The sequence below is a fragment of the Schistocerca nitens genome, chromosome 2 (assembly GCF_023898315.1).
Source record: "Schistocerca nitens isolate TAMUIC-IGC-003100 chromosome 2, iqSchNite1.1, whole genome shotgun sequence".
NCBI lineage: Eukaryota > Metazoa > Arthropoda > Insecta > Orthoptera > Acrididae > Schistocerca > Schistocerca nitens.
The window spans coordinates 686,413,012-686,432,275 of record NC_064615.1 but is presented as its reverse complement, the minus strand read 5'-3'; the positions used below and the strand labels follow the sequence as shown (position 1 = coordinate 686,432,275).

General features: G+C 43.7%; 1 protein-coding gene and 1 pseudogene across 1 annotated transcript in view; both read right to left on the bottom strand.

Moving 5' to 3' along the window:
* LOC126235255 (uncharacterized) overlaps positions 1-19,264 on the bottom strand; it is a 141,116-nt gene that overhangs the window by 67,048 nt on the left and 54,804 nt on the right. The window lies entirely within an intron of this gene.
* On the bottom strand, positions 4,536-4,653 carry LOC126238499 (5S ribosomal RNA; annotated as a pseudogene).

The window sequence follows — 19,264 nt, the reverse complement described above, 5'->3', positions numbered from 1 at the left end:
GTCCGAATGCACTAAAATAACGGAAACTTTTTTTTTGTAATCTATTAGGCAAATATACCACACTGCAAGTCGCAAACTTTACCTTGCCCCTCTGTGATCGGTAGAAGTTGTCTGATTTAGTGCCGCGTCCGGAATATTTACGCTCTTTGCCACTCTTAGCTACATACCAATATTGTTTGCAGCAGACACTGCCATTCTAGCACTGATGGGTGTGCCGTATTGTGCTTAGTGATTGTTAACATTATTTACAAAAATGAGTGAAGAATTTGTACTCCGTCTTTCTAGCGACTCGCCATCAACTTTCGTGTTACTGCTACGACGCGTTAATCGTTTACTTCTGTGTTTCTTTTATTAGATGTAAGTGCTGGCATGGGAGAAGCAGACAGAGCTTATCTCAGCACCCAATGGGCATCGCACCGGTCGAAGGCTCTTGCTCGCAGCATCCTCCGATCAGGGGCCAAGTAAAAGTGTGCGATCTGTAATTCGCTCTCTTATTGAAATCGCTTTACATGTGTTGCTGTGAATAGTGTCAAGAACCTGAGTTTATGACGTTCTTGCTTCGCTTTTATTTCAGTCTCTCACTTTCCGTTACATCCTCTTGTGTTACAACCGCCGGCCGGAGTCGCCGAGCGGTTCTAGGCGCTACAGTCTGAAACCACGCGATCGCTATGGTCGAAGGTTCGAATCCTGCCTCGGGCATGGATGTGTGTGATGTCCTTAGGTTAGTTGGGTCTAAGTAGTTCTAAGTTCAAGGGGACTGATGACCTGAGAAGTTAAGTCCCATAGTGCTCAGAGCCATTTTAACCATTTCTTACACTCTGTTCACCTCTGGATGTATCAGTATCTTTGGTAAGCCCAATTTCATTTTGCGCAATGAAATGATTTTATTTGTGCGTCTTTAAAAGAGAAAAAGAGGCGTAGCGCCTATACATTGTCCCTGTAGACGGGAAAGTATTGATTATACGTGCAGTATGAGCCACGCGCAAGACAGGTAGCATCAGTTAACTCGAGTGTGTGTAGTTTCTATGCGACATGAGAAAGGTCACTAGCTGTCGGATACTGTTTCAACTGCAGTCAAAATACTTTCAATTTTATTTCCGGTCTCGTTTGTTTAATTTCCTAATTGTTTATTAATTACTACAGTTCTGTTTGGTTACCAGAGTGAAAGAAAGTGTGAATATTTCTTTAATTTTCTAATTGTTTATTAATTACTACTTTTGTTACGTTCGGTTATGAGAGTGCAATATATTTCTTAAAGGAGTCGAAGTATCTAGGAAGCACGATCTCGAAGGACAACACAAGCAGGAAATACTCAGCAGGATAGAGAAAGAATCCAGTTTTTACAGTCAAATCAGAAACCTTCTCTGGGATAATAAAACGCCACGAAAAGGAAAATCGACCACGTACCACACCTATTTTGTACCTGTCCTAACACAAATGGTTCAAATGGCTCTGAGCACCATGGGACTCAACTGCTGAGGTCATAAGTCCCCTAGAACCTAGAACTACTTAAACCTAACTAACCTACACACATCCATGCCCGCGGCAGGATTCGAACCTCCGACCGTAGCGGACGCGTGGTTCCAGACTGTAACGCCTAGAATCACTCGGCCACTTCGGCCGGCCTGTCCTAACACATGGTACCCTACTAAACAAAGACCTCAGCAGAATTCAGGCAACAGAAATGAGATTCATTAGAACTATGAATCAAACAACGAGAAAGGACAAAATCAGGAATGAGGTGAATAGAAAAGTAGCTGGTATTGAGGTTCGTGTTAACAGCGCCCTAAAGAAAAGCAGGCTTCAGTAGTATGGGCACTTAATGAGAATGAACAGCTAAAGACCTGCCAAAAGGTTTTTCAACCTGAGCCTCGTACGAAGAAGACTACGGGGAAGATCAAGAAAACGCTGGATAGAGACTGAGAGATCAGATGTGAAGGAGAAAGGACACAAATGGAAAGCTATCCTGGAACAGAAGACCTATGAAGACTGGACGAGATGGCGAGCGCATGTACACCACACCCGGGAAACTGCAGTTGGAAAACGATGATGATGAGAGTGAAAGAAGGTGTGAATGTGAAATATTGTTTTATGTCAAGTTTTTATACTATACAGTAAAGTAACTGGACACATGAGGAATGTTCGAGAATGACATGTGTGTTAGTCATTCGTACTGGGGTATTTGTTATAAACGGTTTCGTCAGTTTATGGTACTGTGGAAATGAGATTACGGTTTTGGTAAAGTAGCTTTGTTAAGAGGGGATTAATTTTATATTTTTGGGTTTTAAAAATTTCTTTAGGGCAACTTACTGTTTTGATTCAGTGACAAATTTTGATTGGTTCTGTACATATGAGTGGATTTGATGCTTCTTTCCGACTGGTTGTGATGTGTCTCAGCCAATCAGAAATTAGCATGCTCGCATGTATTTTGGAAATTAGAAATTTCTTTTATGTAGAAAGATGAGTAGCATCGGGGCTTGGACCTCATAGTGATCAGACCTATTGATACGTGCTACTTGGAAAATTGTTAGTATTGTCGTATTTCAGTACGGAATTGTCTGAGAAATGCCGCAAAGTGTGGAAGACAGATTTAAAGCGCAGTATGAAATTCCTAACTCTAAGTAACGTTTTAAATTACTAAGTTCCACGTGGCGTGTCGCTTGCTCACGAGCGCGAACATTTTCTTTGCGTGACACTGATGTTAGCAATATTTGAGCGAGCAATTGTGAAATAAATAATCTGTTTGTGGACTTTCTGTGAATGTACTTCGTAATTGACCATAAATTGGTGACAGTTATGAATGAGGTGTGCGTGTGAACTTTTCAGACTTTGTACAGCTTAGAGTAGGGCTTGGTAGTAACTGGTGTACGCATATTTGTCGTAACAGAGTGAAATATTATGCACATAAGTACTTTTATTCAGCTGTTCCTCCCACCGACAAAGCAGTTTTAGTGTGACTTGTAGTTATGATGTGTACAGCTATTTATTTCTAAGTTCTTTGCGGCTGATGACTGCGTATCAGTAACTTGAAGGAGGCGTGCTTGTTAGAAGAGGTTCACCACGAGGTGAGTGAATATTACACATTATTTAATGCATTGCACTGCCTCTAATGGTGGTGTGTGCATTTTGTTCAAATTAATGAACTTGAACACTGTAGCATACTGTACAAATATTCTTTTTGATTGACGAGTTATCGCCAACAAAAAATTTCAAAACTTATGGAAGGTTTTCAGCTATTCAGGAAAGGATAACTGAGTTTAAACCTAGGCCTGTTCCATTTGAAGGTGCTCCACCTGAAAGACGTCTGGCGCCGACAAACGCAGATGGAAACAAAATGAAGTGCGGACAAGGAGGCACATATCACGTAAAAATTACTAAATGAAAACACCGGGAAATATGTTGTGGAATGCAGATCAAAAGAAAATTAGATAAAAAATTTCTGAGCGATGCCAAGACCATTTCGGAATTAATTCCACTGATGTTGTGGCGAGGTATTTTCGTCATGGCCGATTCGCGGGTCCACCAAGTAACGGCAGAAATTCAAACAGAAATCGAAGTGGCCGTCCTACGCCTGAAGAGCGGTATTGTTAACATTTATTTAAAATGCGTTGTGGCACCTGATTACCTCGGTTTAGATCGAACAAAATCCATCCACGGTCCTGTTATTAATAGCATTTTTTCTTTCCATCTTTTCTTTCTGTTCTAGTTTTTCTGCTTGAGATCGACTAGATTCCTTGAGTAATCTGTTACTATGCCGCGGATTTACTTTAACTCCTCCCGAACAAGCGATGAAGGCCCAACGGTACGGACCGGCCGCCGTGTCATCCTCATCGCATAGGCGTCACTGGATGCGGATATGGAGGGGCATGTGGTCAGCACACCGCTCTCCCAGCCGTATGTTAGATTCCGAGACCGGAGCAGCTACTTCTCAATCAAGTAGCTCCTCAGTTTGCCTCACAAGGGCTGAGTGCACCCCGCTTGCCAACAGCGCTCGTCAGACGGTCGCGCATCCAAGCGTTAGCCCAGCACGCCAGCGCTTAATTTCGGTGATCTGACGGGAAGCGGTATTACCATTGCGGCAAGGCAGTTGGTGGACTTCAGATAACAACAGTAAACAGGAATGTAAAACATTAGCAGAATGATGAAAACTTCTATGGTGACTTTCAATATGAGTGGACGTATCCATTTTCAAGAAACAAGCAATTATAATTTTCTGAATAAAAATGTAAAATATTTGAATGCTCTTTATGTGTGTCGGTTTACTCACTTTAAATCGTTAATCCAACCCTACATGGTTACAACTGACTTAACTGACTGACTAGGACGAAATATAGGACTACGTCTTCAGGCCACAAGTGGCCCATCGGGACCATCTGACCGCCGTGTCAACCTCAGCTGAGGATGCGGATAGGAGGGGCGTGTGGTCAGCACACCGCTCTCCCGGTCGTTGCGATGGTTTTCTTTGACCGAAGCCGCTACTATTCGGTCGAGTAGCTCCTCAATTTGCATTACGAGGCTGAGTTCACCCCGAAAATCGGCAACAGCGCATGGCGACCCGGATGGTCACCCATCCAAGTGCCGGCCACGCCCGACAGCTCTTAACTTCGGTGATCTGACGGGAACCGGTGTATCTACTGCGACATGGCCGTTGCCAGGACGAAATATAGTGTCACGTAAAAATCGCTTAACAGTTCAAAATTCAATGCACCAAGGAATAATGTAGATAGAGAGGTAAAATTTGACACACATGCTTGAAATAACATGGGGTTTTATTAAAACCAAAGAAACTGCACAAAATAACCAACAGATGGAGCATGAAATGATTTAGAACCAATGATTAGCATAATAATTTATTTTTAGGGCAAAGACGATATTCTTTTTAAGAAATGGTCAGCATGTCGGCCACTGTTCATCATCAATACCTGTAGTCGACGGACAATGTTTTCAACAGTACTGTTCAGCATATCAGTAGTTACGGCGAGAAGTTGCAGTTGGATGTTGCCTAAACTGGTTCAAATGGCTCTGAGCACTATGAGACTTAACATCTGAGGTCATCAGTCCCCTAGAACTTAGAACTACTTAAACCTAACTAACCTAAGGACATCACACACATCCATGCCCGAGGCAGGATTCGAACCTACGACCGTAGCGGTGGCGCGATTCCAGGCTGAAGCACCTAGAACCGCTCGGCCACGCCAGCCGGCGATGTTGCCTATTAGCACCCCTAATGAAGCCGGGCGATCGCGGCAGATTTGCGACTTCAGATAACCCCACAACCAATAATCACGCGGATTGGGGTCTGTGGACCTGGGAGGTCAAGTCTGACGAAATTGGTGGCTCAGCACGTGATTCTCACCAAGCGGCGTGAGCAAGAGGTCTTTCACGCGTCTAAGAATAAGGGGTGAAGCACCATCCTGGGAGAAAGTCGCACCTTCCATCAGATGATTATCAATCAGGCTATGGAGGACGCGATTATGAAACGTATCAGCGTACCTCGCACCCATAACGCTGACAGTTTGAAAAGCTGTAACCCGTATTTCCTCGAAGACAAAAAACTCCATTCACGATTGGTGTGGTAAATCCGCCAGCACACCGTTTCTAGTCATGCAGTGGGATTTCCATGACAGTTTGAAGATTTCCCGTAGCCCAAATTCTGCTGTTGTGGGTGTTGGCAAACCTTTGGAGTATAACATAGGCTTCGTTGGCCCGCAACACGTTAGACAACCAATCGTCATTTTCCCCCAAATTTGAGAAGTTCTCACATCGCAAATGCTTTCTGCGTCACAAAATCGCAAAATCACTTTGGGTTTTCTACGGGCATCATTGGAGGGTATGCCTTAGTGCTCTCCAATCTGTAGTGCGTGTAATGCCGGTGCGACGGAAGGCATAAAGAGCATAGAGCATGACCTTCACCATGCGGAGATGAACCTGCTTAAGTCTCCATTTCTTCCTGATCTGTCCGAGCAACCCGTGGCCTCGAACTTCGCGATAATTTTCTTCACGGAGATACCGGTCGTAGGACTTTTATCCGTTGGAAAACCCTTCTTAAGGTGATAGGATCGTACAGCTGCAGCAGATTCTCCGTTCTGATACTAAAGCTTCACTAACAGTGTCAGTTGTTGTAAAGTCAGCATGCCGCCATTGATGGGGCAGCTGGCTGCCTGTCTCACTACACCTCTTCTTATGCACTATTCTCATGCAGCATCACCGACGTGTTGCTGTCCATCGCTATCAGTTGAGAGTTTTTGCACTCGTTTCTGATTTTAATAAAAGCCCATGTCATTTCAGGCAGGTGTGTCTATTTTTACCTCTCTACCTGTCTTTCCTGAATTAATGCTTTTAGGTCACCCTGTACTTTCACACTCGGTCCTCTAATAAAACTGAGTGTTTATATAAGATATGCCACAGACGCGAAAATGGATTAATTATAAATGTCATTTTATTCCATGTATTAGTAGCAGCCAACGAAATTTTTAACTTTTTCTGTTTGTTTGATGAAAACAACACTCGAAATCAATCCCAGACTTATGAAAAAAGCGTTGGGGGTTGATTTGGAAATCTCGTAATGTCGGTATATCAGAGTCTCTTGTGATGCCGAGACTTTTATTTGAGCAATAAGAGTGACAGATATTACGGACATCTACGTCACAAATGGTGTAGCGGCGGTACTGATCTATCATCTACCAAGCAAGGAAAGCGATGGCCGGGTGGGGGGGTGGGGGGTGGGGGGGGGGAGAGAGAGGATCGCATCACTTTGGTTGGCAAATGCGGAACAAGGAATGGATACCGGCTATCAGCAAGTGCACACAAAATCATTTATCATCATGATACATGAGAATTATTTCGCCGTCATACGGAAATTCGTATGGGTTGCCCCCAATCCTCCTAGCTCAGATCCTGGTACGCTGTTGGCTTAACAGCGTAAAACTGTGCATCTGAACTCGGAATTTCCCCAACACTTTTTCGTCAGTGTTAGTCTGCAATAATAGCTAGTCAGAATTTTAACGAGCAGTAGCTTGCCTCTTGATCCGTTATAAACGAAAGATAGAGAGTCACGTAACGACCGACAGAAACAAAAGTAAGCATGCCCTTGTAAGTTTCAGAGGCGGATGCGATAATGACAGAGAAAAGCGCAAGCTGTTGTGTTTCGTAACTGTTGCGAAGCCACGAATGGCAGTGAGTGCGCAGCAATGGCTGCTTATCAGATGCACACATGACTGATTACCATGTTACACTACGTTGTTGCGTCAGCGTGAATGTGAACTGCTGGACATCAAAATTACACCATCATAAAGGCGGTATGCAATGAACCTCAAACTGGCACGGAGTGTACTACCGGGTGGTTACAATTGAAGTGCAGCTACTCACTGACGTCCGATGTGGACTGTAATTATTGTATGGAAGTGAAACTTGGTTGATACGCTAATGCATTAATCTGGAACCCATCTACGCTCACATTGTAGGCCACTAGGTGAAAATCTGGCTCTGTAAAGCATCTCGTCGTCCTCTATGGTACTAATATGGCAGACAACGTGTAAGCGGCAGCTACTAATACTACCAGTATTGCGCTTTTCTCAGCTGTCTGAGCTTCACTTCCCTCGTCCAGCTTGTAATCCTTGACATATGAAAACATTTCTGTACGTCTTTCTTGCATTCACAGCGTCTAATTTGCACCTGGTGCCCAAAATGGGAACTAACTTTTTCTGGCATAACTCGGTTCCCCTTTAACATATTACAGTATCTACGAAGTTTCGCTGCCACACAGTGGATCCTTTTGAGTAGCTGCACTTCAACTACAGCCACACGATACATACTTGCATATGCAAACGATTAGCATTTCAAAGCAAGCATGCAGAGCAGGTGGGAATAATACCACTTATATTCTCTATGTAAGGAAAGTTTACTAGCGACTTTCTCATTTAGAAATCGCGTTTTGTGAGTGGGTCGCGTTATGCCTCGTGTAAGAAGGACAGACGCCTGCCGCCAAGAGTCGGAATTCGGCAGCACCAGGATTGTGGTCCAACAGTGCGTTTATATATATATATATATATATATATATATATATATATATATACTGCTCGTTAAAATTCTGACTAGCTATTATTGCAGACTAACACAGGAGTCTCTTCAGCATAGCGCCACGATGGAGACACACACACACACACACACACACACACATATATATATATATATATATATATATATATATATATATATATATATATGTGTGTGTGTGTGTGTGTGTGTGTGTGTGTGTGTGTGTGTGTGTCTCCATCGTGGCGCTATGCTGAAGAGACTCCTGTATTCAGCGTTCGCGTTGGAACCAACACTCTCTACGCGGTTTAGCTGTGCAATAGTAGCCTGCGATGGCAGTTGATCCTAATCGCTGAAGTCTGCTCTGCTGGCGACAGTCTGTCACGACACTCTGTCGCAACACTCGGCTGTGACCCAGAGACATGCAACCTCACGATTAGGACTTTCGAACCTAAGCGTCAGGACGCCGTCTTTATAATTTCAGCTACTGAACGTAGTGAAAACTTTTAGGTCGAAAGTACCACGTGTTCCTCTCCTATCTTCTGATACGGGAAGATGCTCACTCTTACTGGCAAACTCATCGTGGTAATTGGTCAGCCCAGCCTCACGAAGTTTGTTGCTGTCGGTACGCAGAGGTGATGCACATTAGAGTTTAGACACAGGACGCGGAGGAGTCGAGTCACAAGTCATTCGCTGCTCCGTGATTAAGTAACTAAGGTGTGCTGTTCCTGAGCACAACTGAGGAGCGAATGTTGGGTGGATGTTAGTTCGATTTCATGTAAGATCCCCTGTAACGATTTAATTCAATCGTTAGAAGCAGGGTGGGGTTCTCACAATTGATGATTTTAGCATTGTTTTACATAAATACAAATGGAACTGAATCCTGTCTTTAATCGGTCACAATTCACTTAACGTATCGTGTGCCAAGTGAACTGTCATGATTATTTTCCCCGTAAGTCTTGAATGAAGGCTTCGACTATTCATTTATAATTGAAACTGGTGATCTTCGCTTTCAGTTACTCTATGGGATTAAATATTTGTTTGTTGTGAGTAGTTGCATTCCCACGTTATATTTCCTTAATGAAACCAGTGTTTGCTGGCAAATGATCATTAGTACGTTATTATCATTTGCTGGTAGAAACCATATGCCTACTATATTCATGCGTGTCCCGTGTAGACGCAGTTTCAGGATTGTGCACCATCTGCTGAGTAAATGTTCATTATGCTATTAATTAGTTTGTTTACTCAACGTGCATGCCGGCAAGCTTACCCTCATCCAGTAATCTCTATCTTTACGCATATTCCTTGTGAGACGGATTTACTTAAGTTATTTAGTAAAGCGTATACTCTGATCGTTCTTTTTGGAGTTCACTAATTATATTTCTGTAGCACAATTTTTCTTCTTATGCTACAAATTAGGTCTAATAATTAATACTCATGTCAGATTAGTCGATTTGGCACACAGCGTCAGGTATATTTCTTAAGCGTGATACTTGTGTAACAGACAGCTCGCAACTACAAAAAGTACTTGGAATAAGGTAAAAGGCAGTCTCACCACAATAAAAACGGGAGTGAAAGAGGAATACTTTAGTATGGTGATGCATGGAAGCTTATTTTAGACATCGAGGATTTTTTGGGATGTGTTATATGTGAAATATGTAGAACGTAATTTTCTTTTTCAGAAATATTGCAATATCTGTGTTGCCAAGAGATTACAGCTTGAAAAATTCCGGTGTCTTAACGGAGTCGTCTTCCTGAAAGTTATTAGTGTGTTTTTGGAAAGGTTACTAATACAGGTTGTGACAAAAATGTACGACACAGATTTCAAGATACATTCCTTACACGTAGACGAAGAAATTATGTTATATGAACATGGGTCTGGAAACGATTTGCTTCCGTCTTACAGCTCATTTTCACCAACTCATCATTCATGGGACACACACACGAATAGAACGCCACAGCAGACCACATGCAACTCATTATCGCTATAGATGGTCAGTACGCAATCCGAGGTCATTCATACACGCATCAAACCGCCGTCCTAGTGAATCTCGGATGCGTTGATGTATCCTTGGAGTATTGCGTATGTTTTCGCAGCCTTCCATAATGCGGGCACCGAGACTCTGAATATCTTGTACTGGTATTCCATACACAAGACATTTCAAATCCCTTCGCAAATAAAGGTCCATTGGGTTTAGGTCCGGAGAGCGTAGAGGCCAAGCAATTAGTCCATCTCTACCTCTCTTCATCAGCCACCGAATCTGTTATTTAGAAGCCAACGGACAATAGCATCTCTTGTTCCTTTTCCTCTTCTAAATCCGAACTGCTCCTCTGCAATCCCTCTATCCAGCTTGCCATATAGCATTCTATTCAACACTCTCAGCAAGACTTCAGCTGCATGAGAAATTAGACTGATGCTCTTCACATTTTTTAGTGTTTCTCTTTTTCTCTATTGGTATCATAACTGTTGCAAGGAAGTCCTCAGGCCATTCCACTTAGTCATATATCTCGTTACAACGGTAGACTATATCTTTTCTTGCCTTGTTTCCTAGACTCTTCAACAGTTCTGTTGGCAAATCATCAATTCCACATGCCTTCCTATTCTTCATCTCCTTCAGCGCCTTTTCTACTTCTGCTTCCAAGATGGTGAATCCCTTTCCATCTTCCGGCACATATTGCTCCTCTTCAACCCTAATTTCGCTTTGCATTGCATCCCCGTTATACAGATATTCAATATATTCTTGCCATCTGTTCAAAACCTCCTGTGGTTCTTCTGCTAGAGTACCATCCGCTCTTTCTATTTCCGTGTTAGTCCTCGTTCTTTTACGTTCAAAAACTATCTCACTAGCCAGTCTATACATCATTTCATAGTTTCCCTCTTTCTCCATTTTCTCTACTTCGTCGCATTTCTGTTTCATCCATTTTTCCCTTGCTTCTTCAGTTTCTGTTCTTAATTCATTACTCAGTTTCCTGTACCTCTATTTGCCTTCTTCAGTTTCTACATTCTTCCACTCTCTCCGCTCTTCCATCTTTTTCAATATGTTTTCTGTTATCTATATATGGAAAAAGTTAGAGAAATCTTTGCTGTTTTTATAGATTTAGAAAAGGCTTTTGACAGAGTTCAGTGGAACAAGCTGATGAATATTTTGAAGAGGAAAGGAGTTGATTGAAAAGGGAGATGACTGATACAGAATCTATATTTACACCAGATAGTAAGGATAAGGACTGGAAATGAAATGTCAGAAAGAAGCAGCATTGGACTAGGTGTTAGACAAGGTTGTTGCCTTTCCCCACTGCTGTTTAATGTATACCTTGAAGAGACTATTGCAAAAGGCTTAGATGGGAAAAGGGGAACATCTATTGGTGGAAAGAGAATAGAATGTATAAGATTTCCTGATGACATGGTATTAGTGGCAGAAATTGAGCGGACAGTGGACAACATGCTGCAAAATCTGAACGAAGCTTGTGTGGAATATGGGATGCCAACAAAAATGGCTCTGAGCACTATGGGACTTAACAGCTATGGTCATCAGTCCCCTAGAACTTAGAACTACTTAAACCTAACTAGCCTAAGGACATCACACAACACCCAGTCATCACGAGGCAGAGAAAATCCCTGACCCCGCCGGGAATCGAACCCGGGAACCCGGGCGCGGGATGCCAACAAATACAGCAAAAACAAAGAGTTTGGTCATCAGTACAAGACGCAGACTGGCCAATATTAAAATAGGACAATCTACCATTAGTGAAGTAAGTGCATTTAAATATCTTGGAAGCACAATAACTGAAGAGATGTCACCAGGAGGTGAAAACTCGAATTGCCATAGCGAAGGAGGCATTCAACAGAAAGAGGAGACTCTTATGTGGCAAATTAGATAAAGGACTAAGGCAAAGGCTTGGAAAATGTTTTGTCTGGAGTGTGGCACTAAATGGTGCAGAAACATGGACGCTGAGATGAGAAGATGAAAAAAGGTTACAAGCATTTGAAATGTGGATGAGGAGGAGAATGGAGAGAATAAGCTGGATGGAAAGAGTGATTATTGAAAGAGTATTGGAAAGAGTTGGTGAGAGACGATGTCGGCTGAAGGTTGTAAGGGAAAGGAAGAAGAACTGGTTTGGACATTCATTGAGAAGGGAGTGCTTGCTAGCAGCTGCTTTGGAAGGACCGGTTTGTGGGAAAAGCCTGAGAGGAAGAAGGAGACAAAAGATGATAAGACGACATAAAGGGATGAGGAAATTATGCGGATCTGAAGAGGATGGCAGAAGACCGGACAGCCTGGAAAACTACCATGTGAAAACCTGCCTTTTGGCAGAACACTGATGATGGTAATGATGATGATTATGATGGACATTAACACTAAAATGAGAAGGTGTTCCATCGTACATGCCGTACGCGTTTTGTCGCACAACTAAATGAACGTTTGCTTACATATCAGATAGAACATTCTCTGCGAAATTATGATAACATTGTGTGTTGAGCCGAGGTGGAAGAAAATGAGGCGCTAACAAAGAGTCAGCAACAATGCCAACCCAAACACCGACAGAAAATCTTTGTTGATGACTTGTTTGAACAACTGTTTGAGGATTTACTTCTGTCCATACACGCTGATTGTGAAAATTTACTTCCTGATCTCGTTGAATCCACTCCTTACCTGTGAACAGCACCGTTGCGCTAAAAGTAGGGTTGACACTTTACTGAATAAACCATTCGCAGAAAAGTATCCGTGCAAGAAAATCAGCTGCTGATAATGTCTGCACGCGCTGAAAATAGTATGGATACAGCTGGTCCTTGTATAGCACACGCCAGACAGTCATGTGGTGAACATTCAGTATTGCAGCTACATGCCATAACTGACATTAGGGTCGCCGTCAACTGCATGAAAAACTGCCGCCTCCCGTTGCGATGTCCTCGTCCTTTTAGGCCTCCCCTAGTCGCGAATATCACGCTTAAGTGCTCCATGTTGCCTAAGTCGATGATCAACGGTTTCAAACATTTTCCTGCCGGGGCACTTTCGTTCCAGAAGTCTCTCCCGTACAAAAGTTGAGCGCGAGAGCCATTGCCGTCAGCTAATCCATACATGAAATTCACATCTGCTGCGTCCGCATATGTGTACACAGCGATTGCACGGGCCAAGTCCGTGATTAACACTACGCATGTTTGCGCCGGTGGCGACACCTACAGCGTGCTGACATGAGGAAAGTTTCCAACCGATTTCTCATGCACAAACAGCAGTTCACCGGCGTTGCCTGGTGAAACATTGTTGTGGTGCCTCCTGTAACGAGGAGAAATGCGTACCATCACGTTTCCGACTTTGATAAAGGTCGGATTGTAGCCTATCGCGATTGCGGTTTATGGTATCGCGACATTGCTGCTCGCGTTCGTCGACATCCAATAACTGTTAGCAGAATATGGAATCGGTGGGTTCAGGAGGGTAATACGGAACGCCGTGCAGGATCCCAACGGCTTCGTATCACTAGCAGTCGAGATGACAGGCATCTTATCCGCTTCGCTGTAACGGATCGTGCAGCCACGTCTCGATCCCTGAGTCAACAGATGGGGACGTTTGCAAGACAATAATCATCTGCACGAACAGTTCCACGACGTTTGCAGCAGCATGGAATATCAGCTCGGAGACCACGGCTGCAGTTACCCTTGACGCTGCATAACAGACAGGAGCACCTCCGATGGTGTACTCAACGACGAACCATGGTGCACGAATGGCAAAACGTCATTTTTTCGGATGAATCCAGGTTGTGTTTACAGCATCATGATGGTCGCATCCGTGTTTGGCGACATCGCGGTGAACGCACATTAGACGCGTGTATTCGTCATCGCCATACTGGCGTATCACCCGGTGTGATGGTATGGAGTGCCATTGGTTACACGTCTCGGTCACCTCGTGTTCGCATTGACGGCACTTTGAACAGTGGACGTTACATTTTAAATGTGTTACGTCCCGTGGCTCTACCCTTCATTAGATCCCTGCGAAACCCTACATTTCAGCAGGATAATGCACGACCGCATGTTGCAGGTCCTGTACGGGCCTTTCTGGATACAGAAAATGTTCGACTGCTGCCCTGGCCAGCATATTCTCCAGATCTCTCACCAATTGAAAACGTATGGACAATGGTGGCCGAGCAACTCGCTTGTCACAATACGCCAGTCACTACTCTTGATGAACTGTGGTTTCGTTTTGAAGCTCCATCGGCAAGCTGTACCTGTACACGCCATCCAAGCTATGTTTGACCCAATGCCCAGGCGTATCAAGGCCGTTATTACGGCCAGAGGTGGTTGTTCTGGGTACCGATTTCTCAGGATCTATGCACCCAAATTGCGTGAAAATGTAATCACATGCCAGTTCTAGTATAATATATTTGGCCAGTGGATACCCGTTTATCAACTGCATTTCTTCTTGGTGTAGCAATTTTAATGGCCAGTAGTGTAACACAGTGGCAGTGCACAATGTAACAAGACGAACCAAGAATGAATGCTCCCCATGATTCTAACGTTCCATTCTTGTCTGTTTCCTGTGATTAATGAAATGGAGAAAATGTGTGAGAAAATGTGTTGTAACACGGAAGCAAACCGTTTGCAAACCCATGTTCATATAACATAATTTCTTCATCTACGTGTGAGAAAAGTACACCGCAATTTGTGCCGTACATTCCACCCTGTATATGTGCTATGTGAAATGTCTTGAACAAGCGTTCAGGTTCGTAGCCAGTATCAATAGGAGTTTCTTTTTTCTCTTGGTTTTATAATCAATATTTCGAGAAAGAACAGAATAATTGCTGAAGGTCAGTCCGCGATGAACGGACACCGACAGGCAGAGGGTACAGTGCCGCAAGCTGTCAATGGAGAAACCGTTACGGTCGGGTGGGCGAGTGCGCAGAGTGGGGGAGCGCGCTCTATAACATGGCCCGACCACGTTTCAAAACTAACACGAGGGACGTGACCCCGACATGGGAAGTGTTTTAAGAGGAACAGAAAGTGGAAAGGCATTCATTACCAAGATAATGTGAACTTAAATAACACCGATGGCCACTGGGCCTTTAATTACGCATACCCTGACTGCAACAGTATTTGTCTAGTTTAGACCTCACTACATTTCAAGGCCTATCCCAGCCATTCATAACTCTGTTAAGAGATGACCCGCAAACACAGAGAGCTGTGTTAGAAATGGAATTAGGTGACATTATCGATTTGTAAACCGTTCAATTAAGTGAGATGAGAAGAGAGTGCAGAACTGAGTTTGCAATAAAAATCAACGCGTACGTTGTTAACTGAATTATGTAACAAGTTTGAAGTCATTAATGTTAAACTGGATACTGAAGAAAATAAGAAGAGAAGGGGAGAAATTTGTAAGCTTGATAAGCGATAGCGTGCCACGAAATTTAGTGTCTCCACCCATAGGGGGTCGCTACGCCTTGCAACTTCATTAAAAATTGTGTATGATTGAGGGTAATCGAACCCCCCGTGCTACAACGATACCAGAATTCAGTACTAGCGAGGAACAGCTGACTAGTAAAAGTGGGCAAGCTGAGATGGGGCTTTGGCCACAGGTATTTGTAATATGGAGGAGTTAACAGCTGTCCCGGAGTAATCTACTGACCTCACAGAAACTGTGAGGAAGCAGTGAATCAAGTCTCAGTGAGGAATGAGCACACTACTGCTGTGGCTTCTCGTGTCGAGGTTGTGTCGAGGTTGCATTTGCCTCTGTGAATGCTGTATCGATATGAAGTAGAGGTTTCAAAAATTATCATGTCATTGCCGGAGATTACACTCTGTTGATTTCTGTAATCCGATGGAGTGGCACAGTGTTAATCTGCGTTATACTGGCGATAACAACAGAAGAGAAACTTCTGAATGGAAAGGAACCAGTCAATTTGCTGTGAGACTTTTCCTATAAGCACTGCAGCGCACTTTGGTTCATGTGATACTATATTTAGAAGATTTAGAGTTCAGTTAGCGAAAAGGAAGATATGAACTTGAAGTCTAGGCTGAGTCCACTCAGAGCTCAATAGCAGGAAATGTGGAGTTGACATACTTCCTGTAGGCGTGGATTCACTGATAGTTATTTAGTGTGTGTTGCAATAAAAATGTACTACCTTAATCTCCTTGAAAACATGGCAGTGTCGGTGTAATTTTGTGTACCACGTACTTTACATGTGTGTATTTTCCGAAGTCTGTCACGTGTCCTTACGAGTAAAAAGTATTGTGTGATAGATTTTAACATCTGTTTGGTGTGTCAGGCAGTTTGTGCGTTCCTGCTGAAATAGTTTTCTCATGTCCCGAGCAATTCGCATGCTCTTATATAGACAGGTTTTATGACTTTTTTTCTAGGCGCTTAGCGAGTTCTCTTTTCAATAGACTTTTTTGTGTTGAAGCGTGCCGAGTACTTGGTGGTGATATACTAGGCGGTTTGAGTATTTTCTGTGAATTTTATTTTTTCACCAGAAATGTACCATGGAAGTTGTGTGTTATTTGAACATGCGCTCTACGACAACGCACCACGAAGGAATTATCCAAATTGAGCGTAAATCGGTAGATATGAGGTACTTGTAGAGAAAAAAAAGTGATTACAATTTCTGGAAAATTAATTATTTACTTAAGAGAAAAGGCTATAAAAATTGGTCAAGTGTTGACCCACCTCTGGCCATTGCACAAACAGTTATTCAGCTCGCTATTGATTAATAAGGTCGTTGGCCGCCCTCATGTTGGATATCGTGACAAAATATGTCCAACTGATGCGTCAGATCGTCAAAATCCCAAGATGATTGGACGGCCCTGCCTATGTTGCTGCAAACGTTCTCCCTTGGGGAGAATACCGGTGACTTCGCCGGCGAAACAAGGATTTAGCAAGTACGCAAACGGGCAGTAGAAACTGTGGCCGAATACGTACAGGTATTATCTTGCAGAAATATAAACCCTGATTAGTTTGCCAAGAAGGGCAGAAAAAAACAGGCCATAGAATGAGGTCGACGTACTGTAGGGCTGTAATGGCACAGTGGATGAAACCAAAGGGATCCTGATAAGAAAAGATATAGCACCCCAGACCACCACTCCTGGTTGTCGGGCTGTATGTCGGGTGACAGGCAGCTTGGTATACCATCGCTGTCCGAGCGTCTCGCTTGCCATTGGGCAGTTTTAAGCGGGATTCATCAGTGAAGAAAATGCTATGCCTGGCCGAAGACATGCGTGGAGACGCCCCGGACAGCGGTGATATATCAAGCTGAGTGTCGTCCGCCTTACGGATGGATGACCAGCAGCAATGGTGTGCGATACCATTTCATTTCATAGCACAACCCCGCACTCTAATGGTACAGCGGTACGTCGTCGATGTCCTACGCCCCATTTTGTTGCCCTTCATGGCAAGCCATCCTGCTCTTACATTTTAGCAAGATATTCCCGCCAACACAAGCGAGAGGTTCTACTGCTTGTCTTCATGCTTGTATAACCCTACTTTGGCCAGCAAGGTCGCCGGATCTCTCCCCAACTGGGAACGTTTGGAGCATTATTGGCAGGGCCCTCCAACAAACTTGACATTTTGACGATCTAACATGTCAATTGGACGTAACGATGTCTCTCAGGATATATTCTCTCAGGATAAATCGAACAACTCTGTCACTCAGTACGAAGGCCAATAATTGCTTCCATAAGTGCTACAGGTGGACCAACACATTACTGCTTTGCTCAATTTGTGAAGCTCATACTCCTGAATAAGTACGCTACTGGACATTAAAATTGCTACACTACGAAGATGACGTGCTACAGACGCGAAATTTAACCGACAGGAAGAAGAAGCTGTGAGATGTAAATGATTACCTTTTCAGAACATTCACACAAGGTTGGCGTCGGTGGCGACACTTACAACGTGCTGACACGAGTAAAGTTTCCAACAATTTCTCATACACAAACAGCAGTTGACCGGTGTTTCCTGGTGAAACGTTGTTGTGGTGCCTCATGTAAGGAGGAGAAATGCGTACCATCACGTTACCGACTTTGATAAAGGTCGGATTGTAGCCTATCGCGATTGCGGTTTATCGTATCGCGACATTGCTGATCGCGTTGGTCGAGATCTAATTACTGTTAGCAGAATATGGAATCGGTGGGTTTGGGGGGTAATACGGAACACATTGCTGGATCCCAACGGCCTCGTATCACTATCAGTCGAGATGACAGGCATCTTATCCGCATGGCTGTAACGGATCGTGCAGCCACGTCTCGATCCGTGAGTCAACAGATTTGCAAGACAACAACCATCTGCACGAACAGTTCGACGACGATTGCAGCAGCATGGACTATCAGCTCGGAGACCATGGCTGCGGTTACCCTTGACGCTGCATCACAGACAGGAGCGCCTGCGATGGTGTATTCAACGACGAACTTGGGTGCACGAATGGCAAAACGTCATTTTTTCGGATGAATCCAGGTTCTGTTTACAGCATCCGTATTTGGCGACATCGCGGTGAACGCACATTGGAAGCGTGTATTCGTCACCGCCATACTGGCGTATCACCCGGCGTGATAGTATGGGGTGCCATTGGTTACACGTCTCAGTCTCCTCTTGTTCGCACTGACGGCGCTTCGAACGGTGTACGCTACATTTCAGATGTGTTACGATCTATGGCTCTACCCTTCATTCGATCCCTGCGAAACCCAACATTTCAGCACGATGATGCACGACCGCATGTTGCAGGTCCTGTACGGGCCTTTTTGGATACAGAATATGTTCGACTGCTGCACTGGCCAGCACGTTCTCTAGATCTCTCAACAACTGAAAACATCTTGTCAATGGTGGATGAGTAACTTGCTAGTCACAGTACGCCAGTCACTACTCTTGATGAACTGTGGTATCGTGTTGAAACTGCATGGGCAGCTGTACCTGTACACGCCATCCAAGCTCTGTTTGACTCAATGCCCAGGTGTATAAAGGCCGTTATTACGTTCAGAGGTGGTTGTTCTGGGTACTGATTTATCAGGAACTATGCACCCAAATTGCGTGAGAATGTAATCACATGTCAGTTCTAATATAATATATTTTTCCAATGAATACCCGTTTATCATCTGCATTTCTTCTTGGTGTAGCAATTTTAATGTCCAGTAGTGTGACACAATTTTTCTGAGATTGTAATAATTTGTTTGCCTGCACATGTATATCACGTCTACCGATTTCAATCCCATTAGGATAATTAATGCATTGTTTTTCAATTATTATTTTGAGTATAT